The 23,487-nt window shown below is 44.7% G+C and overlaps 1 protein-coding gene across 1 annotated transcript in view; it reads right to left on the bottom strand.

The window, feature by feature from the left end:
• The window catches only part of APBB2 (amyloid beta precursor protein binding family B member 2), a 339,921-nt gene that overhangs the window by 192,845 nt on the left and 123,589 nt on the right, over positions 1 to 23,487 (bottom strand). Inside the window, exon 4 of the mRNA XM_054729387.1 lies at positions 15,045 to 15,157. The gene's annotated coding sequence lies outside the window, so the exon portion shown is untranslated. The remainder of the gene's footprint in view (positions 1 to 15,044; positions 15,158 to 23,487) is intronic.

Genomic DNA, 23,487 nt, shown 5'->3' with positions numbered 1-23,487 from the left:
GAGAGAGAGAGAGAGCGAGAGAGATAGAAACATCAATGATGAGAGAGAATCATCATTGATCGGCTGCTTCCTGCATGTCCCCTACTGGGGATTGAGCCTGCAACCTGGGCATGTGTCCTTGACCAGAATTGAACCTGGGACCCTTCAGTTCGCAGGCTGACATTTTATCCATTGAGCCAAACCAGCTAGGGCCAATTTTCATTTTATACCTTATATTATCTCTGTGATGCATACTACAGAGCCATTTCTACCCCTCCTGTGGAAAACAATGCACTAAGTGTTTGCACTAAGTCCAAGACAATAAAAAAAGAAAATACAAACTAATTCCCCCTACCCCTCTTTTCAGCAATTGAGAATTACAGGATAAATAGTTTTCCATAAAAGTACAAAACCAGCCCCCCAAATTTCTTGAAATCGCCAGGGTGGAACTTAGTCATAAAAAGTTCTAGAAGCAGCAGAAAATATAATAATACCATTACCCTGAAGTACAATAAAGCCTGTTGGAGCTTCACATTTTTAAGAAATCAGACTATTTACGCTATTACCCCTAGTATTGCTATAGCTTCCTATAAAGTCATAAATATACACAATGTAGTCCACCAGAATATTGACTAAGACTATCATAAAAAAGGCCATAAGGAAGACACTGGCCATGAAATACGCTCTATGGTACGTGCTACAGCAGGTTCACGCAGACAAGTCCATTTATTGTGAAAATTGCATTTCTAGGTCCACAACTCATCACTTTTAACTGTGAGCAACTTTTAACATGAGTTAGAACTCTGTTTTCAGAGACTGTTTACACACAGGCGAAAGGTCACACTGAACATCCAGGAACATTTATGAAGCCATCGCAGCACACAGGAAAAAGCTTATTACATCAGTATTTTCTCATTCACTTCAGTTAGCACTGTATTCAGCCTTAAGCATCAGACACCTAACTAACAACAGAAAGTAGCTGGAAGGCCGGGGTGCTGGTGTCCATTTAGCAGGAACAGTGTACGAGCAGGTATCTCTCCATGGTGCTCTCAGCTTGTCCTTCAGGCTCGGCACCTCAGGGTGACAAGAGGACTGCTGTGCATTCGGGAATCTTATCAGCATTCAAGGCAGAAAGCAGAGGAAAGCAACGAAGGGCAGTGACAGGCTCATTTGTCAGGTTTTATCAGGACAATAAATGCTTTCCCAGAAACCCCACCTCCATCCCTGCGGACTTACCCTTAGGTCTCGCCGGCCAGAACGAGGTCACATGGCCACACTAGCTAGTGGAATGCTAGGAAGTCAGGGGCCAGGACTGGTATGTTGGCTTACACCATCACAGTCTACTGTCTGCGGCTGGTCATTGTGCCAGCCTGAATTAAATCCAGGTCTCTTGCAAAAACAGAACAAGACATGGGTACTGAGTGGGCAATTCATTGTGCCTCCAACTTAGGAATAAGAAAGTCATCCAGTAAATAGAGAAGGTAATTAAAGTATTTCCAGTGTTTTCTGCTCCTCATATCAAAAGTATCTATTACATATAAAGTAACATTTTAAAAAATCCCAATGCCTATAAAAACAAACAAACAAAAGCTATTTAATCTCTAGGGTCACATGCTCCAGTGTAAATACAGAGGGTGGGATAAAAGTAGATTTACAGTTGTGAGTACACGAAACACAGATTTTATTCTTATATTATTATTTATTATACTAGAGACCCGATGCACGAAGATTCGTGCAAGAATGGGCCTGCCTTCCCTGGCTGCTGGCACCGCCTTTGCTCCCGCCTGGAGCCGCCTTTCCGCCTTCTTACAGGCCGGAGCTGCCTTTCTGCCTTCCTATGCTGCCCAGAGGCCTGGAGCTGCTGGGGCGATGCGGAAGCCTGTGTCATCACCATGGCAACGACACAAGCATCCTGCCCTGCCCCCGGCTGCTTGGTGCCTGTGTATGCAAATTAACCCACCATCTTTGTTGGGTTAATTTGCATACTCACTCCTGATTGGCTGGTGGGTGTCGTGAAGGTATGGTCAATTTGCATGATTCTCTTTTATTAGTGTAGATTATTTTCCATATGAACACTACTTTTTTAAAAATATATTTTATTGATTTTTTACAGAGAGGAAGGGAGAGGGAGAGAGAGTTAGAAACATCGATGAGAGAGAAACATCAATCAGCTGCCTCCTGCACACCCCCCACTGGGAATGTGCCCGTAACCAAGTACATGCCCTTGACTGGAATCGAACCCGGAACCCTCCAGTCCGCAGGCCGACGCTCTATCCACTGAGCCAAACCGGTCAGGGCTGTAAACCTACTTTTGCCCCACCTGTATATATGTAAACAGGTATAAACTGGCAGTCAAATGGTTAAAAGGTTGGTGTGAAGTCTTGCTGCTGTGAATTCTGGTCACAACCTGAACACAAGCTCTACCCAAGGTGAGGGTCATCCTTCCCCAGGCAGAAAGGCCTTGTCAGCTGCGATGCCATCTTCCAACGTACCATTTGGGAGAGAAGCACCCTAAAGATACTTTCCCATCTGTTTTCCCTCTGCTTTTATTCACCTCCCTGCCCCTGCCTAACCCTGGATCTCCCACAGGATCCTGCCACCCACCTACTTAATGTTAACTTCCCACTGCTCTTAGAAAACAAGAGAAACTTCTCACCAAGGCCCTCAAGTCTGATTGAGCCCCGCCTCCTCTTCAACCTCATCTCCCACCAAGCCCACCACACCCACTATGCTGGGGCCACTTTCACCTCATTTCCATCCCCTGAACTGTCCCTATTCCTACGGACTGCAATGAGCTTTCCTCAGTTCTCCCCGTGCTTCTCCCATGCTTCAGACCACGGACCAAACATCACTTCTTCAGGGAGATCTTCCCTATGTCCCCCTAAATCATATGGGCCCTGCCCAGGAATGCCCGTCATTCTCCTGGCTCCTCCACAGCATGTACCACAACCCACAATTATCTTCTCTATAGAGCGGCTTTCCTATTGTCTGTCACTGTCACTACAAGTTCCATGGAGCAGCAACCTTACCTGCCTTACTCACTGCTCTATCCCCAGTGCCCAACACACAGTAGGGCTTCTAGACTGTTAGCTATACATTCCTACTTCCAGGACAGGCTCCAATGTCCCTCTGTATCACTAACTCCTGATATGGTCACCAAGAGGACACTGCATCCCCAGGACCTAAAACCACTCCTTACCCCCACAATCCTGATCTTGGAATTTTCTTTCTCCCCAACAACTTCTCTTGCTTGTAACCTCTTCCTACTTTTCTCACATTTATCAAAAGCAGGCAGCACAGTAGTTCTGGAGCCAGACAACCTGGTTTCAAATCCCAACTGTACCACCTATGATGTAGCCTTAAATAAATAACTTATCTCCTCTGTGCCTTAATGTCCTCATCTGTTACTTGAGTGATCACAGCACCTGTGTCACAGAGAGCTGTTGGAAGAATTTAAAAATACACAGTGGCCCAGTGGTTGAGCGTTGATCTATGAACCAGGAGGTCACAGTTGGATTCTGGTCAGGGCACATGCCCAGGGTTGCGGGCTTGATCCCCAGTAAGGTGCATGCAGGAGGCAGTCAATCAATGTTTCTCATCACTGATGTTTCTTTCTCTCTTTCCCTCTCCCTTCCTCTCTCTGAAGTCAATTTTTTAAAAAAAACACATAAAAAAATACACATAAAGTGCTCAGAACAGTGCCCATGTGTTAGTCATCCTATATAATAAAAGGCTAATATGCAAATCGATCGAACAGCGGAACAATGGGTTGCTATGACGCGCACTGACCACCAGGGGGGCAGACGCTCAATGCAGGAGCTGCCTCCTGGTGGTCAGTGCACTCCCACAGGGGAATTGCTGCTCAGCCAGAAGCCGGGCTCACAGCTGGTGAGCGCAGCGGCAGTGGTGGGAGCCTCTCCCGCCTCCATGGCAGTGCTAAGGATTTCCAACTGACAGCTTAGGCCCGCTCCCCTCGGGAAGTGGGCCTAAGCCGTCAGTCAGACATCCCCCAAGGACTCCCGGACTGCGAGAGGGTGCAGGCTGGGCTGAGGGACCCCCCTGAGTGCACGAATTTCATGCACCGGGCCTCTAGTAATCTATACTAATAAAAGGGTAATATGCTAATTAGAACAGACATCTTCCGGACGTCCTTCCTGACAAAGCCGGGCCTGGGAGAAGCCGCCCACCCCATGGTCCCGGGCACCAGCAACTGCAGCTGAGAGAGGGAGAAGCTGCCCAGGGTCCCCTGTGGCTGCGGCCGGTCCAGGCGGAGCCATCCCAGGTCCCGGGTATCCGCGGCCAGCCAGAGGGAGGGAATCCTAGGTCCCAGGTGCAGGGCCAAGGCAGAGGCAGTTAGAGGTGATCAGGCAGGCAGAGGTGGTTAGGGCCAATCAGGCAGAGGGGTTGGGGTGATCAGGCAGGCAAGCAGGTGAGCAGTTAGGAGCCAGCAGTCCCGTATTGTGAGAGGCATGTCTGACTGCCAGTAGTCAGACATCCCTGCCAGTAGTCAGACATCCCCCAAGGGGTCCTGGATTGGAGAGAGTGCAGGCCAGGCTGAGGGACTCCCCCCTCCCCACCTCCCCCTGTGCATGAATTTCATGCACCAGGCCTCTAGTTAATAATAATATAAATAGTCTATCATGAACTTGCTCTTTGTTCTCACCAGGATATGCACTCCCTAGATCCTCCCTGGGGGATCATACTTCATTAGGTCCCTCCATATCCCATTTCATGTGCCCTTCAAACACCACCCACAGCATCTGCAATTCCACAGCTGACCTTCTGACTCCATGATCTGAACCACATCTATTATCAGCCTTTTGTGTCCCATTGGAAGAAGATGCTCTCTACATTTGTTGTTTCCCCTTGAACTTCACCAGTAACACTTATCTTTAGTGGGCTTCCTGGCCTCTAAATGCTACACCACATAACTTCATTCTGATCATATTGCTACTACTTTGAAAACATAAACTCTTTGTGAGGACAATCTGTAACTCTTCAACTCTCCAGAAGCCAGCATAGCATTATGAGTACAAGAGATGCAGCTTCGATTGATCTACTGATTGACCTTGATAACCCTTCAGCCTTAACACCACCCTGACCCTCAACGAGAAAAAGGGAAAGCTCTTTTAAGCTTGGCTCTTCTGTGTGAGGAACAGTGATTTTAAAAACAGAGACTTTCTATCTCCTGATGTTCAAAACAATAGGAAATTCTCTTCACACCTAACCGAGCTCCAATCACAGGAGAGGACAGTAGCAGGTATGCATGATCTAGTCAAGTCATGCTGGATTCACTGGTATCAAGTTGCAAATAAGCAATATGTTACTGAAGCTCTTTGGGGAATTTCTTGTAGCCTGGGAGACGGGAATCAACTTTTCCCATAATTGGACATTCCTAAGAACATATTCAAAGGAGGAAACAAATTTAATCCCATGGATTTTCCACAGAACTGAAAGGGAGAGAATGACTAAAAAGTATAGTTATACCTTTAATAAAGCATTCTCTATAGAATATTCATACTACGTGCTTGCTATTATATATATACTCTTTCTACCTATGGACCGACCTATCTATCCAAACACACACACACACACACACACACACACACACACACTCATAAAAGAAAGGTCTAGCAGGTTCAGAGGCTAACAACAGCCTGATCTATCTCCTGACTCTGAAATATACCAAGTCATTCCTTTCAGAATTCTCTGATTTCATTTTGCAACGCTCTTTGTGGTCTTCATTCAGGTCACTGGCGCTCACTTCCACCCAGAACAACTCCAGGTTTGCATAAACAAGCAAAGTGTCTAGGAAATCTGAAAAATAACTCCCACCGGCTTTGGCTTCCAAATTGCCCCATAAAGTTGCGTATTTCTCTTCTTTCCTTTCCGAGGGCTGCTCCCAGGAGATAGGTCTTAAACTTCCAAAGTCTGGCTGGGGCCCTTCCTTCCTGCTATTCCCTGGCCAACCCCTTAGGACAACACATTCTTCTCACCTCAGTCTGAGTGAGAGCTTGTCCACATACACAGAAGGGACCCTTGCAAATCCCTTTCATGTGGAGTGTGGGGAAAATGTCCACAAATGCTGGGCATGAGGTCCCCAGGTATCCAACACACCACAAACAGGGTTCCTTGCAACAAGAAAGCTAGTCTATAGAAAGAGGAAAATAAATGACATTTAGTTCTCTCCAAGGACTCTTCTGCCATGTTTCCTATTCTCATTCTGCAACAAAGCAGATACCACGTGGACTTCTTTCCCAGGTGTTGATTCCTATCACTGAGGACAACATAGAACATCGTGTTCTGTGTTCTTTTGTTGCTGCAGGGAAAGTGCTAGACCCAGAGCAACCATGTGAAGGGGAGACATTTTCATTCCAACAACATAAAAGTTCAAATCTCAACCTTAAAGAAGGAAGATTATGGAGGGGGTTAAAAAACACACAAAAATTTACAAAGAAGGGATTTTTAACTTGAGCTGTGGAACTTTTAATTTCTCTCTTGAGACAGAGAAATAACCTTTCTTTAGTACTGGTAATACCAAGATATAACCTTATTTACTAGACATGAAAAAAAGCTCTATAGTTATGACTACCTGAAAAAATTGGCAATAGACAGGCCAGAGATAACCAATCTCACAGCTCAGGTTCATATGCCATGTACAAATCTAGAACCTCACTTACTGAGTCTGAGACAGGCACAGAAAGTGTATTCTATGAGTGACCAGATGGCCACCGTGAGACCGAACTCACTGCACTGTGAAAGCGTGTTTACTCAGGTACCAGGAGTCCCAACAGAAGAATCTGTAGATCAGCCATCATCCACTGACTTAACACTTATCTATTTTTAAAGTTCTGCAGAACTCAGGGATTATAAACTGGTGATTCCAAGATCTTAAAATCCTATAATCAGACGGTGATGATAAAATTTCTAGCCAATATGGTGAGCCAAAATGACAAAGAAGGACTCTGCCTGTTTTAAATACATGGAAAAACTGAGTAAGAAGTAACTAACAATTTTTTAAATACGAAGGAAAAGTCAAAATTATGAGAAATAAATCCCTGGGCCACAGTAGAGGAAATGGGCAGTCCTCATACAAGGATGATAGAATGGAAACAGATAAAACTTCTCCAGAGGGCAGTCTGGATGTGGGTAGCAATGTCTTTAAAATGTGCAAGCAACCCTTTAACTTAGCCATTTCACTTCTAGACACTTTTTAAGGAGAAAAAAGTTATGAGCGATGACTACGCTAGAAGGACAATAAAAGACTGGACATAACCTAACTGTTCAACAATGGGTGACTGTTAATTATGATATATCCATGCAATGTAGTAAAGTATAAAATCATAAAATATCACATACTAGTAGAACGTTTAATAATATCAGAAATTTCCATGATGAATTAAGCTACAAAAAGCAGGTCCTAAAATGAGATGTACAGTATGATTGCAATAAGGCTTAATCTAAAGGTATAAATACATGCACACATACACACAGACTATAAAGACACATGCAAAATGTGAAGGATCTTTTTTCCCTTCCTGTGCTTTGGGTGTTTGCACATTTTCTAAAATAAATGGATCTTATTTCCTTGGGATAGAGTAAAAATCTAATCAACGTTATTTAAAAAATCGTATTGCCTTTGACCTTGCCCAACTCCTGTATCCTCTCTTCATTCATGGAATTTTATTACTGAAACCGTGAGCCTCCCCCAGGGGTTCTTCTGCTGCGATCGCCCACGTCTGGACATCCTGCAGGACTTCCTCCTGCACCAGGAAAACCAATTAAAACCAGAGCAGAAAGCCCCTCTTCTGAGATACAGCATATCCTGGCTGCTCTGGGCACTGGGACCCACTGGCTGGTAATGACCTTGAGCACTGCTCTCAGGCTCCTGGTCTTAACGCAAATTCCAAATGTTTCCTCAAACCCTGGCTATGCTCAGAGCTCCCACCACACCCCCCGCCCCCTGCAAACTCCAATTCTGCCCAAGCTCCAGTCCCGCCCGATCTCAGGGCCAGTGCTCTTCAAACTGGGAGGTGAGACAATGAATGGGTGGTAAAAATCCACTGAGTGGGTCCTGACCAGCATTTTTTTAACTACAATTGTTCTTCCTTGTACCAAGGTGAATCAGCTGTCCTGCATTCCCCTGGTTTCACTGCCTTTCTCTGGAACATCATCGAAAGAATAATTCTACCACAGGCTGCGGCTGTCTGTGAGCTGCTATGAAACTCAATGTACTGGTCTCAAGAGCTATTTATGACACTGACTAAAGACAATGCATGGCCTCGTCCCATTTCTGCAAGTAAACAGAGTAAATAAATATATTGAGAGAGAGTATGTGAAGTATAGAAAAGTATTCAACAAAAGGTTAAAAGCAGTTATCTCTCAGTGTGTAGGGTTGTGAGAACTTTATTTTTTAAATTTTTCTATATCATGCATGTACTGCTTGCAGGATGTTACTATTTCCGTATTAATTATTTTTACTCTTTCTATACAAAGTGCTCTTCTAGGACCTTTGTATTACCGGTGGCTACCAGGTTTAAAGAATGAACAACATAAACTGATGAATAAAAATAGATCCAGAGACAGAGAAACATCAATCAGAACATCAAACCTCAGGGAAGGTAGGGGACAGTGGGGGTAAGGGGAAGAGATCAACCAAAGGACTTATATGCATGCATATAAGCCTAATCAATGGACAGAGACAAAAGGAGGGTGGGGGCATGAATGAGAGGTGGGGGGTAATGGGGGAATAAGGACACATATGTAATACCTTAATCAATAAAGAAATTAAGCCGAAACCGGTTTGGTTCAGTGGATAGAGCATCGGCCTGCGGACTGAAAGGTCCCAGGTTCGATTCTGGTCAAGGGCATGTACATTGGTTGCGGGCACATCCCCAGTAGGGGGTGTGCAGGAGGCGGCTGGTCAATGTTTCTCTCTCATCAATGTTTCTAGCTCTCTATTCCTCTCCCTTCCTCTCTGTAAAAAATCAATAAAATATATTTTTAAAAAATAAAGAAAGAAAAAAAGAAATTTAAAAGAAAAAGAATGGAGAAAAGAGGAGGCATGAGACAGCTGTCAGCATCCTTTGCTGCTGAAACTTTTAGGCCTTTATGGCCCATATTACCAAACACCGTGTTAGCGAGAACAGGTAAGTAGACAGCACCTAAATAATCGATCGCCTGGGTCTCAGCCAGTCAGTAGAAAGCTCGATGGGAGAAAGCACAGACCCGGGGAGCAGACACACCTACGCTCACACGCAACTCTGCTGTGACCCGTTACTTTGTTGTTCAAGCCTCTCTCTCTCATCTGTGAGATGGAGATAATAAGATGAACCTTTCAAAGTTTATCCAGTTGGAAGTGAAAAACTTCTCGTAAAATCAGGACACAATGTGTGGCATGAAGAAGGAGCACAAAGCACACCAGCGCCTCTCATCAGTGCGAGTGGGGAAGGCAAGAAGGTACAGCCACAGGAAAGAACCCTGAGTGCCTGTTGTTGCTTCAACTTTTCAAATGGCAACTTCCTGAGTGCAGAAAGGGAGGAAACACGCCCCTCCGAGTGAGAGGGAGGGAAGGCAGGAGAGAGCCTGGGCGGGTGGGGCAGCACAGGCCCGGCACCCGGGCTGCCCGGGGCCCTGCCTGTGCCTCCTCGGCCTGGGCCTGCACAGGCTCTGCCACGTGCTCTGGAAAATGCTTCCCTGGGCCTTCCTGAGGACAGGTATCCAGACCCACCCCCACACCCCAGGTGATTCCGCAAATATCTGAGCTCTATCCTCACACACAGAGGAGAGAAGGGAAATGAAAACGTCGAGTGTCGAAGTTCGGCAGAGTATTCATAAAGAGCAACTGGGGACACAGGCTTCAGGAGGGAGATGTCAGAGCTACAGGAGCACGTGCTGCCAATGAGGGGAATCCAGCGGGGCCTCCAGGAGAGGGGGCCGCTCGGCTGCACCCCGAAGCCGGAGCAGGGTTCCAGCGGGCGTCTAAAGATGGAGCGACGGCACACGGACCCGGGGGCAAAGGTGTGTCTCCACAGGAGCGCCCACATGGGCTAGCCTCAGGCATCTCCACTGACAACAGCAATCACGATTTTTAACCTTGAGCAATGGGTACCACAGGAGTAGCAAAAGGAAGTATGGAGGACTTGAATGTCAGGGCGCCCTTCTGGACGAGGGAGGGTATTCTAAATACTCTTGGCAGGGAAGGGGCATGCTCAGAGCTAAGGTGTAAGCGCTCAGGAGTTGGATTACTGTGGCTTTTATGAATGAGTCAAATCTGCAGGGAGGGAGACAGCAGGCCAGAAGTCAGGAGGCTGCTGCAACAGTCCAGATCTTGATGCCAGTGTTCGAGCGGCGGCTGCAGTCAGGCAAAGGAACGGATAGGTGCAGGTAAAAAATAATTAAGGAGGCAACCTCCTTATCGATTCCCAGGACCAGTCAGCTCTAGTCTGAACACAAGCACGAACATCTGCTGACAAGTCAGGAGAGGTCAGGCTCTGGCTCTTGGCTTCTTATTTGGGCGCTCGGTGGATGCCAGTCCACACTCACGAAAGAACAGCATCCTGTCCCCAAAGCGGCATCCTGTCCTTGAAAGGCAAAGCCGGGATCCCAAAACAGAAGGAGAGAAAGTCTCAACTCCAAGTTGCCATGTGAGCCTCAAAAACAACTCAAGAGCACAGCAGCTCCTGTCCACACTTAGTAACAAAACTATAAACTCCAGAGAATTATTTTCTCCCCCCGAAATAGTTTCCCTTCCCTGGGAACAATGTGGCCCTGTTCAGCCCCAGGCCTGGCCCGGAGGCACCATGCCACCTTAGATTTCTTGTCTTAGATGACAGGAGACAGAGCAGCTGAGGTTCATGTTTCCACAGAGTGGCCACTAAACGAGGTCAGCGGGAAGCTTCAACAAGCAAATTTCATCTAATAATCCGGAGAAGGGAGGTACAAAGGGGAGCGGTGAGAACAGAACAGAAACCACATAAAATAAATGACGGTTTGAATGCATTGGACTAAGGCCGTGGTCGGCAAACTGCGGCTCGCAAGCCACATGCGGCTCTTTGGCCCCTTGAGGGTGGCTCTTCCACAAAAATACCACGGCCTGGGCGAGTCTATTTTGAAGAAGTGGCGTTAGAAGAAGTTTAAGTGTAAAAAATTTGGCTCTCAAGAGAAATCTCAATCGTTGTACTGTGGATATTTGGCTCTGCTGACTAATGAGTTTGCCGACCACTGGACTAAGGGATCAACGATATTGGAATGAAGGGACGGAAAGCACACAAGGGCGAGAACCACATTCCAGCTGCAGGGAAGGACGTTTCAAGCAACATGTCATGCAGACACACTGCAGGCCAAGGGACCAACGTGTGCCCTATGGAAAAGGCAGCCACTCACTCTCCTTCCCACCAGCAGCAAGCACAGGTGACATGCCCAGCAGAGGCCTCTGAGGATGCCAGCAAGTCCCTGCACCCAGGAAGGTAAGATAAGAAGACAGTTTTCTCCTAGAGAACTCTGGGTAAAAAGGAATATGTGTAAAAGAAGAGCTTCCTTTCAGCTACCTGACAGCTAAGCCTTTGCAGCTCGGAGCCCCCTGGAAAACTCCCAGGGGGTGGGATGGGGGCGGGGAGGGTGTGCAGGGAATCATTCCCCAGGACGGTGAAAAAGGAGCACATTTACATTTGTGAATTTCTAAGTAAATTTAACTTCCCAAGAGAACAAACGCTGGAATTTTAACCATTTGAAAGAAGAATTTCCTTAATATATATTAGATCCAACCATATGAAATAAGCATTTTAGTAGGCTAAATAATAACACTTTCATAGGGTTCAATGATAGCACCTGGTTTCCAACTTTCTTCTACATCAGGGATAGGCAACATTTTTTTTAACAGGACAGATGGTAGATACATTAGGTTCTTAGGGACAAGAAGCAAAATAGAGATTATGTAGGGATTTATATAACCACTAGAGGCCTGGTGCACGGATTCATGCATAGGTGGGGTCCCTCAGCCTAGCCTGTGCCCTCTCATAATCTGGGAACCCTGGGGACCCCTTGGGGGATGTCAGACTGCCGGGTTTCGGCCTGAGGGATGTAGCAGTGCCAAAGCGGCAGGCGGCTGGGGAGGAACCCCAGCCAGCCAGCCCCATTGTTGCTCATCCTGGTCCCACTGCACCTGCTGTCACCACCCGGTAGTGCTGCCACGGAGGCAAGAGAGGCTCTGGCTGGTGAGCCCGGCTTCTAAATACTGTCAGTTAAACATAAACCTTCACCAGTTCAGCACCCTGCCATATTCTACAATGGAAATAAGAAGGAACATTACATGGGCTGAGTGGCGCTCCCACTGTGGGAGCACAATGACCACGAGGGAGCAGCTCCTGAATTGAGCGTCTGCCCCCTGGTGGTCAGAGTGTGTCATAGAAACTGGTCATTCCCACAGGGATCGGGCCTAAACCGGCAGTTGGACATCCCTCTCGCAATCCGGGATGACTGGCTCCTAACCATGCGCCTGCCTGCCTGCCTGCCTGATCACCCTTAACCCCTCTGCCTGCCGGCCTGATATCCCCTACCTTGCCCCCCTGCCGGCCTGATTGCCCCTACCTTGCCCCTCTGCCTGCCTGATTGACCCTAACCTCTCTGCCTACCTCAGTGATGGGCAACCTTTTGAGCTTGGTGTGTCAAACTTCGCCAAAAAACTGAGCATAACTAGGGTAGTGTGTCACTTTGAGGAAAAAACATTATTTCGCAAATGTTGCATCCTCAGGAGCAGCAAATGTTTCATCCTCGGCATGCGGCCGCCTCAGCGGCCGCGTGTCATCAGAAATGGCTACGCGTGTCAGTGCTGACACGCGTGTCATAGGTTCGCCATCACTGGCCTACCTGATTGCCCCTAACTGCCTCTGCCTGCCTGCCTGATCGCCCCTAACTGCCCTCCCCTGCCGGCCTGATCTCGCCCCTAACTGCCTCTGCCTCAGACTTCACCACCATGGCTTTGTTCTAGAAGGAAGTTGGACATCTGGAAGATGGCCGGTCGACCCGGTCTAATTAGCATATTACCCTTTTATTAGTATAGATAGATTATATAGGATAGGATTGCTTAAATGAAATGGAGGGGGGGAGCCTTTTTCAGCAGGAGGAGATGCTCTTGGCAGACAAAAACACATAACCCCTATATCTGGACTGATAGCCAGCCATATACACTATACTGCCAAACCAGTCATTAAAAACTTGAATCATTTTCTTACACCTTACACCAAACAGCTGTTGCCCTTAAAACCCCTCCTCAGGCCCCACCTTAGGTTCTGCCTTCACAGTTCACCCAGATTAGTTTCTGATTGGTCAGTTTCTATGCCAGTCAGCATCAAAAGCTCCACCTCCTAGGCAGCCATTGGCTCCTTGCAATTCACCCAGATTTGGTTCTGATTGGTCGGTTTCTATGCCAGTCAGCATCTCCGGGCCTATCTTCGGGCCTGATCATAGAGGCAGGGCTGATCAGCAGCCACCCCAGGCTGCTGGCAAGTGGGCTGAACTGCTGACCTCTGGGAGAGAGAGAGAGGCTTGGCTGCCACTGCTGATCAGCCCCACCTTTCTCTCTCTCTCTCTCTCTCTCTCTCTCTCTCTCTCTCTCTCTCTCTCTCTCCCTCCCTCTCTCTCTCTCCCTCCCCCCCGAGAGGTCAGCAGTTCAGCCCGCTCACCTGCTGTGCGCGCAGCCTGGTGTTCAGTCGAGCCTTCGGTCATTTTGGATGTTACGACCCTGGCTCTTTATATAAATAGATGTGAAATGTAACCATTTAAAACCACAGAAGCCATTGTTAGCTCCTACAAAAAAATGAGCCTGGCTGAATTTGGCCATGAGCCATAGTTGGCCAACCTCTGGACTACAGTATACAGGGTGAACTTTTTGTGATGTTGTTCACTATGAAAACTGTTCATTTTACAGTAATTCAGTAATGGCCTTGGAGGATGCTAAGGTACATGTGAAAAGCTGTCTATCCCACTCCTGTGGCTTTGACCCTGGTGCTTGGTCTGAATCCTCACCCTGTTGTCAGTTCTCCCTCCAATACTGCTCCCAATGATCTGGCTGTTAGGGTGATGTTAGAAGCTGTTGTCTGGGTATGGCTTTGAGGGGGGGGTTCTAACTTTCCTATGAAGAAAAAAGTGAACTGTACAAGAAAAAGGGACTTAAAGGTAGATATGGACAAGCAAAACACTGCACGGGACATGGAAGCAAAGGCACTCTGGGGAATTACACACCCAAACACAACCCTGATTTGAAGCTAAAATTCCAGAAATTCAAAGGGAAGCAACAAAAACAAAGAAATATCTAAACAGCTAGCTGAAAGACTAAAGGGAACAAAAAATATGTTTGAGACAAACTCTCCTTTATAGAAATAAAAAGGAACATTACATGGGCAATAATCATTTTTCTCCTAAGTGAATCAGGGGTAGTGACAAACAGGAAAAGGGTACAATTGTAGCCATTCCCCAAAGATGATGATAGGAAAAACTTAAGTGTTGTGAGGCATTAAAAGTCATCACTGAGGCAGTCAGGAATTTCCTCTTTGGAAAATGTTAAGAAATAAGAGTTGGGGCCTCCCTCCCTGACACGTGTTCAACAATGACATCCCCAGAGGACCTCTCTTCTGAATCCATGAATTTTTTTATTTCAAGGAATTCAAAGAGTCACTGGGACATGTTTTTAATTTATGGCATTGCTATTGGTCCAAATGTTATATATTGTGATGAAAAAGGAAAGCTAAAAAAAAAAAAAAAAACACACACACACACACAAAACCCTCTATATGACTGGATGCATTGAAAGGAAGATTGCTGATATACACTCTTGGTCTTATAGGGCCAATATATTATAAAAAATTCTAATTTCTCATCATTCAATATTAAACATTTACCCTAGAGCGATTCACTCTCTTGCATTCCTAAATACTGTCAATTAAATATAAACCTTTACCAGTTCAGCACCCTGTCATATTCTACAATGGAAATTAAAGGGAGAGAGGGAGAGAGAGAAAAGAGAGAGAGAGAGAGAGAGAGAGAGAGGAGAGAAATCCCATACATACATGAGCTGCCTGGATGACAGTGAGCCTCCGGGTACCGTCTGCCCATAGCGACCAGTCAGCACATTGCAGGGGCCTCGGGAGTCTCCACTACTCAGGAAGACTGAGAGGGTTTGCTGTGGTGGGGGAGGAGAAAAAAGTAGAAACAAAACAGAGATTGAGAATGATGACTGCATTTTTTTCATTAAAATGCTAATGATGACCACAAATTTCCAGATAACTACATTTATGAATTATTCATGGTCACATCCGAGGCGCTCTCCCTGTCCCTGCAGGCAGGCACAGAGCTCGCTGACGATTAGCATGTGGCCCCTGCAATAAGTGTGACAGGAGTGCAGGCCACTGCATGTCTACCCAGCAGGGCTGGCCCGCTGGCCCTCTCTGGAAGACCAGGCAATCCCACGTGAGTTACCTATGCCTTTTCATCTCACTCTTCCTTAACGAAAAGGAACAGCAGTAGCCCGGTTCTTTGCTGTTACATCTGAACTAATATCCTGTGAAAACTCTAAGAGCTTGAAAGGAAAAAAGGAAATTTTCTGTACTGGGTAGATAAGCCGACAAACTGATTCTTAGAAAAACTTTTTATTGAAATCTAACATTGATACAGAAAAGTACACATACCGCAAGTGGACGGCACAATGGATTTTCCTAAACTGAACACACCGGGTCAAACCCAGAACAGTATCGGCACCCCAGAAGCTCCCTTCATGCATAGATTACTTTTGCCCATTTTTGTAAACATGCAACTGTCATAAATAATGATTTACTGTCATTATTAATTTTTCCTTTAAAAACCACTCGTTGAATCCCTACTATATGCTAAGCACTGTGCTAGACACTGGAGCTACAAGGAGGAATAAGACACAGGCTCTGTCATTAAGGAAAGTGAAGTCTAGTGGGGCCTAGAGACACACACAATGCACCTGGTAGGACAGTGGGATGGGGCAGCGGCTGAGATTCACGCCAAGCAGGGGCACCCAGCCCAGAAATGGAGAGGTCAGGGAAGGCTTCCAACAAAAAGGGGATGCCTGGCATGTCCTCAGGCTGGGCAGGACTTCGCCAAGCTGGTAATGGGGCACAAGACAATGGAAAAGCAGGTAAGAAACTGCATGGTGTAATTCGGTGTGGGGAGTGAAGCCAAGAAAGAAGCCTAAAGCCAGATCATAACCTTACTCACATACCCAGGAACTCTGACTTTATCCTGGTTACAGACACCCCCTGATGGGTTAGGTCTGGGTTTCCAAAGGAGGAAACTGGCTCTGGATGGATCCAAAGGAGGCAGAGTGGAGGCAGGGAGACCAAGTAGGCCAGTTTAATTGTTAGACCGGAGAGGCAGGGTGGGGATAAGGGTAGCGGAAGTAAGTAGGAAAGGGAAAAGGAGAGGAAGAATTAGGACTGAGGAAACATCCAGATGCCGAAGCAAAACAACTTGGAAAAATGACTCTATGTGGGTGGAGAGAAGAGACAACTGAGGTAGAGAATGCAGGAGAATGAACAAGTTTAATAAGGAAGATAAGGGGTTTAGTTGGGGGCATTAGAAATTGAGGTGTAGAAGATTCAGGGAGGGATGCCCAGATATCCTTGAGTATGAAGCTTGGAGAAGAAACCTAAGCAAAACATAAAGGCATATAAGTGATCATTACACAGAAAGTAGCAGAAATTATGTTAGTGGGTGATGCCACTGAAGGAACTTGGATAGAAGGAGAAGATTGGAGGATCAGAGCTAAAAGCAGAACCCTAGAGAACGTGAACAATGACAGAATGGGCAGAGGAAGGTCTTGTGAACAAGACCAAGGGAGAAAGGTAGAGAAGTGCCATGGAATACAATGAGATGAACAGAGAGGAGAGATGAAAAATATACCTTTGGACTTGACAGTCAAGCAGTCACTGGCCACCTTGACTGAGGGAGGTTTCAGTGGAAGGGAGGAGGCAGAGATCACAGAGCCAGCAGAAGAGTAGAAGGAGAATGGATGGTTGCTGGAAGAGATACGTGCTGATGGAAGTCCACATTGAGAAGCTGAAGGAATCGGTAGGGAGAGAAAGGTTGAGAGTACAAGAGGAAGGAGGCAAGGATGGAATAAGATCCCAAAGGAGGTGGGAAGGGCTGGCCCTGAAGCGGAAGTGGAATCCACAACCTTCTGATATTAGGAGAATATTAGAATTAGAGGAATAAAGACAAATGTGGTTATAGTAAGTATGTAGGCAACAGCACTGGGATGTTGGAATCAATATACCAAATGACATCAATATTGTCAATAATAGCTGGCAAGACTTTGCTGAAATGAGCTGACACATAAATGGTTTGGAGACACAGATCTTGAAAATCTTGGTTTCTGGCAAAATTAAAGTAGTTCAAGCCCATTTTAATGAAAATAAATACTGTATCCGCTAGTACATATCAAGGTGGAAAAGGGTATTTGTGAAATAAGCACACCCATAGTAGAACTTAATAGTATCAAAAGATTCAGAAGAACACTCTTCTTAAAATGATCTTAGGTTCTGGATGACAATCTTTCCAAAGGTTTGCATATAGTTTCATTAAGTGAAACTACTACCCACCATCTTATAAGGCTTCTTAAGATGCTTCAATTCAAAGATCCCTCCTAGCATGACTAACCTAATGAAAATAAAGTCAGACATCCTATATAATAAAAGCCTAATATGCAAATTGTCCCCTCGACTGGTAGTTTGACCAGGAGGTGGGGCCAGCTGGCCGGCCAACTGCCCGCAGCGCCCCCCCCCTCCCCGCCGGGCCCCACCCAGGCTGGCAGTGGCAGCAGGCAACCAGGGTCAGGGAGGCCCTGGCCGGCAGCTGGCAGCCAGCAGCCGCTAGGGACCCTGCCCATGCACGAATTTCATGCACTGGGCCTCTAGTTTGAATATAAAGGCAAGGGGAGAATGGAGCTGGCAGAGGCACCTGCCCCTGAGATTTCCTAGTGTAATGCCTCTTAAGACAGTGCCATTGGCTTCCCACTTCAGAATCCTGCCCACTCTTCAACCTCCAGTCTCAGTAAATTCAGAAGTGGGTGGAGGTATTGGAAAGCACTCCAATCATGTTCAAAGCAGCAAGGTTCATTAGAAAATCTAATGAAATGGAAAACGCCTTGAAAGTAGATTCTATGTTCCCTGGACAGCCTTTGCGACCTCCGAAACTTTGAGGCTGCTCCAGTTTGTCTATCCTGTTAACATGAACATTTCCAGGCCATCTTTGGAAGATGGCAGCATTTTAGAATTCTAGATAAGCACCTTATCATCACTGAATTCTGCCAGGAGAAGGTTCCAAAGCCATCTGATGCCTACTGACTGGGCCACTCATCTTTGTATCCCCAGGGCAAGGATATATAACAAGCAGTCAATATACAGTACATGGGATTAATCAGTAATCCAACGCATAAGTGAAGGGTTCACACAACTAAGAAAGAGACCAATTAAATAATGAGACCAGAAATAGTCTTTCTGTTCCTTCCTTTCCCACCCTCATTGACTCAAAGCCAAGCTGCAAATCACAGTCAACTACATTTCCTTTCCTCTCTCTGCACAGAAGAAACTCTTTATGATCTCATAAATAAATATTGTGTGTTAAGTAAGAGGATTCAGAAATAACGAAATTATGAAAAAAATGCTTCTTAAATGAGAAAACAGGTAGGTGCGAACATTTGGAGCACACAAAGAAATGGAAATTGCCCACTTTACATCTGTCTGCCTCCTCCTTATCCTTCTGCGTGAAGGACAGGACATCATTACTCCTAACAGCAGGATGCCTCTCCTCCCAGACGCTGCTTCAACACAGCAACCTGCTCAGGTTCAGCCCACTGGGGCAATAGATAGTAATAAGATAATGAAGACTCGCTTCTTTGAAAATTCACAGGTCTATGGTTTGGTACTAATATATATTTATATTATTCATCATTTCACTTCTTTTATAACACACAAGCTTTGAGGAATCACTGATCACACTGAATACATTTTACACATCACACAGCAGCACACTATGGTATTGTCTGAAAACAACTTTAATAATAAAAATTTCAAAAGGGAACAGTGGGATATTGTTGTTGTTGTTGCTATATGTACTATGTGACATTTTTTCTGAGCTGTTAAAAAATAACTCGGTCCTGAAAACAACCAGTGTTTCTGCCCATCTGATCAGCAAGATCTTGAGAAGGAAACAACTCTTTGAGACAGCCATCCTTCTTTCTATTCTTGATTAAGAATGCTAAGAGACCAAGACGAACAATGCACTACTCACCTGAATGCAAGCCATCGAGGGGACAAAAGGAATGTTTATGCCAATCCACAGAGTGTTTAGTGTGCAACTTTTTAATTACTATATTTATGATACTATTCATAATATATTCACTAACAAGTGCTCTACAAGGACATTAATCCTCAACAGACACATTAATGCTGGGCCTCTCCTACAAACTCCCATTATGCTGATGTGGGGCAAAAATGCCAAGAATTTTCTCAAGTAAACATTTCATGTCAATAACCACTTGTGCTACTATCTCCCTTTCCAAATATTTTATGACATCATAATGTCTCTACTTACGCATTTGCTATTATTGACCTAAAAAACAAATTTGTAAACAAAATGTTAAAAAATGGCTTTATTTAATGCATCATTTTTTAAAATATTGACCTTTTATTTTTTGAAATATATTTTTATTGATTTCAGAGAGAAAGGAAAAGGGAGAGAGAGATGGAAACATCAATGATGAGAGAGAATCATTGATCGGCTGCCTCCTGCACGCCCCCACTGGGGATCAAGCCCACAACCCGGGCATGTGTCCCTGACCAGAATCAAACCCGGGACCCTTCAGTCTGCAGGCCAATGCTCTACCCCCTGAGCCAAGCCAGCTAGGGCTAATGCAACATTTTTATATGAAAGCTGTGCAAGCTACTAAAAAAGTTGGTAATGTTCTTCAAAAATAATATATTCTATAACATTTACAATTCTCTGAATCACTCTGCAGTTATTATACTATATAATCTTGCTACTTGGAAAGCTCAAGGAGTAAGTATTGAGAATGATCAAGATTTTCATAATAGTTGAAGGACTACTCATCTAAGTTATTTGAAAAAGTGAGTTTACTTTCAACCATACTGAATTCATTTTTTTTCCTAAAAGGTAATGCCTTCTCAGAGAATCTAGAATATAATTAACCTTTGTTTGGTGACACAGGATCATCAATATGACTGTCAATGATCTTGCTCCCTTGGAACATGAGAATACTAACTCCGAGGAAAAGGAGCTGGCCCAGTGCATACGAGGCAGAAGTTGGGTTTCTACCACCAGGAGGAGAGCTGGGTGGGGAGTTCTTATCAAAATGACAGAGCACTCTGAGAGTCAAAAGGAAGAAATGGCCAACGTTCAAACACCAAGGAAAGCACAGATATAAGTACTCTTTGGAGAGTCAAAGGTGAATCCAGGTGACAGATCCAGGTCTAAAGACAAGCAGAGTCAGGATGTGAGTTGAAGATAAACGAATGCAATAGAGGGACAGGGCATAAGATTGACTTTGGGTGGATGCTACTGGTAACCAACTAAACCTCCTGTAAAGGCAACACAACCTTCCGAAGCACAGAGGGCTGCTCGATCTTTTACTCAAAGCCTCTGACTGCTATGCTTTGGGAGATAATTTTGTCAGCCTTTAATCGTTTGGTTATCGCCTCTCCTTTGCCCTCAAGGGTCAAGTCTCATTGCTGCCAGAGTGTCAGCTTTTCCCTTCTTCAAGACAGCTATGGAAACCAAATAAAATAAAAAAGTGTAAGAGAACTAAACATAAAATACCAGCTGCAGATAAGATCTGAAGGGCACAGTGCTCAGACTCTGCACCCATACTTGGGCAGTTGAAATGTCTTTTTTGTTTATTCCTTGGTTCTTGGAGGATTCAAATACTAATCCTTAAGTAGGACTCATCTGAAGTCATTTGTACAAGCACAGCCAAGCCTAAAACCAGGCCCGGAGGTGTTATTTGTAAGTGACCACTGTTATTTAACAAGCACGCCTTGTAGAGAAATCCAATAAGCTGAATATCCAGAAACACAGCAGATCAATTGATCTGGCGTGAAGCATCTGTGGAAATAAACCCAAAACCTAAAGAAAGGAGGGCTTTGTCACCGGGGAAGTAAATGGCTGTGGGCATGTCGATTAGCCTTCCATGCCTCATCCGTACAATGGGTTGGTTAATCATACCTACCTTGCAAAGGTGTGAATGAGAACAAAATGAAAGGCGCAGATGGCATCAATAAATGTAAATTAAACCTAATTAAGTGGAATCACAGTACAGAACCCCCTATGACTTACCCATCTTTATTTAAAGCTGAGAAAGTCATATGCCTGGTGGTTTCCACCCAATCCCCACCACTTCTTATGATAAGAACTCCTCCCCCTCTTCCCCCCCCCCCCAATTATTTTCGATGGAACTTTTCTTCTGGTTAATAAATAAAATGTTTTCAATGTAACCATTTAAATAGTAAGTACAAATACTCATGTTTTTTTCAGATTAAAAAAAAACACAAACTAAACTGTACAACTCCCCCATGATGACATTCCTACTTTGTTTCTTTATTAACTTTTTTTAATCCAAGTTATTTCTTTTCTCTCTTTCCCAGTTTTCTTTACTGAATCTTTGTGGATATTTTTTCTCATTTAAGCTAAACCCTTGCAATAACAGCAACTAACATCTTTTGTTATTTACAAGACACTTTAGTATACATTACTTATTTCTCTTAAATTACGTCTACTTTCTTCTCTTTACTTTCCCTTGCTCCACTTCCCCAAAACACAGGAAGAACTTTCCAAAATCAGCCAAGAATCAATTTTTCTCTTTCCAACAGCCAACACAGTAATACACAATACTCTGCAGAGTTGCCTAATGCAAGTTAGACTGTGTACGGTTTACCTACATCCTGACACATCCGATTCTCCCGGCAAATAAATTTTCACCCCTGGTGGTGGTTTTTTGAAGTTAAAGTACAGTGGGAAGTGTGTACATGTTAACTATGTTAAAACAAGACACGTGAACCCTTCAAGCATCATCAAAAGTAATACATGAAAAATAAAAGGAAGAAGAGGTCAAAAGATTGGCAGAGAGAGAAAAAGAACAAAGTTGTTGCTGCTGTTCTAGCTTTCAGTAAAATTCCCGTTACCTACCTTACCAGAGCTATTTTTTCTCCGAGCTCTGCAACACATAATCTGATAGTTAAACCTGTGAAAACCACAAGGGATCCACCCATCTCATTAAAAACATGATCTTTTGAGTTATGCTAATGAGAAAGAGTATCTATTTCTGGTGTGAAGGACAGAAGTACTTCCTCCTTGTTGCCCAGAGGCAGCAACACCTCTAGCAAGTGTTAGCAGGAAGACAGATGCCTGGCACTCCTACTATCGCGAGGAGAACAGGAACCTTCAAATAGAAATGTTTCCTCTCAGAACTTGTACATACTCTCAGTCTTCATTTACCAACAAAGAACATGAGGTGTCTGAAACAGAAGAAATATTAATTCTATCATGTGAAGGTAAATATCATTATTTTTTTAAGTTTCTGCAAACTCTAGATTGGGAATCAGATCAGATTCTCCTACACCAGTGGTCGGCAAACTCATTAGTCAACAGAGCCAAATATCAACAGTACAACAATTGAAATTTCTTTTGAGAGCCGAAAACCGACTTCTGCGCACGGGCCACGAAGTTTCAATTGCACTGTACGTGCGCGCCCGCACGTGGAATTTTGTGGAAGAGCCACACTCAAGGGGCCAAAGAGCCGCATGTGGCTCGCGAGCCACAGTTTGCCGACCACTGCCCTATACTCATTCAAATGCTGCAGGACACAAAGCCTTTAAAATTTGAATTGGCTTCCCTTTGCTTTACAATGGTTGAATAAGGCCTATAGTAATTTACAGTAATTCTTGAAAGACCTAAATAATATATTAAAAATTGTAAAAAAAAAAAAAAAAATCAGTCACTACTGTTAAAATTAGGGTGTTAATAAAATTTAAGGAAAGAGTTGAAAGATCGTATTTGGTCCTGATTCTGCTGTGGTGTTCAATAACGTAAGCCTTTTGGCACATTACAAAACCTTCTGTATTTTACAGGAGTTACTCTTGAGTGATTTTATCCTAGGAATGGAGAAGGATGTCATGGTCCAACTTTCTCCTATAGAATCTAGAGATGCCTCATGGAAACTCAGCATCCCGCAGAGTACAACTGGGACCAGAGGAGAGAATGGTTCTCAGAAAAGAATGTTTTTCCAGCTTGAACACAACTCAAGTCAAACTAGTAGGAAATCTAAAAAAGACAGACCCAACTGGGATTATGGTTGTAGAACACTCCAGGCAATAAAAGTCAGTTCTTTATATTATAGGAAACTGCATGTTATTCTTGTGAACGGGTTTGAGATCAAACTTGGAATTTATACCTTAGACATAACTGACCCTTTTT

Source organism: Eptesicus fuscus, chromosome 2 (genome assembly GCF_027574615.1).
Source record: "Eptesicus fuscus isolate TK198812 chromosome 2, DD_ASM_mEF_20220401, whole genome shotgun sequence".
In the NCBI taxonomy this organism is placed as follows: Eukaryota; Metazoa; Chordata; class Mammalia; order Chiroptera; family Vespertilionidae; genus Eptesicus; species Eptesicus fuscus.
Note: the sequence above shows the minus strand (reverse complement) of the source record. Positions and strands in the feature narration are given on the sequence as shown.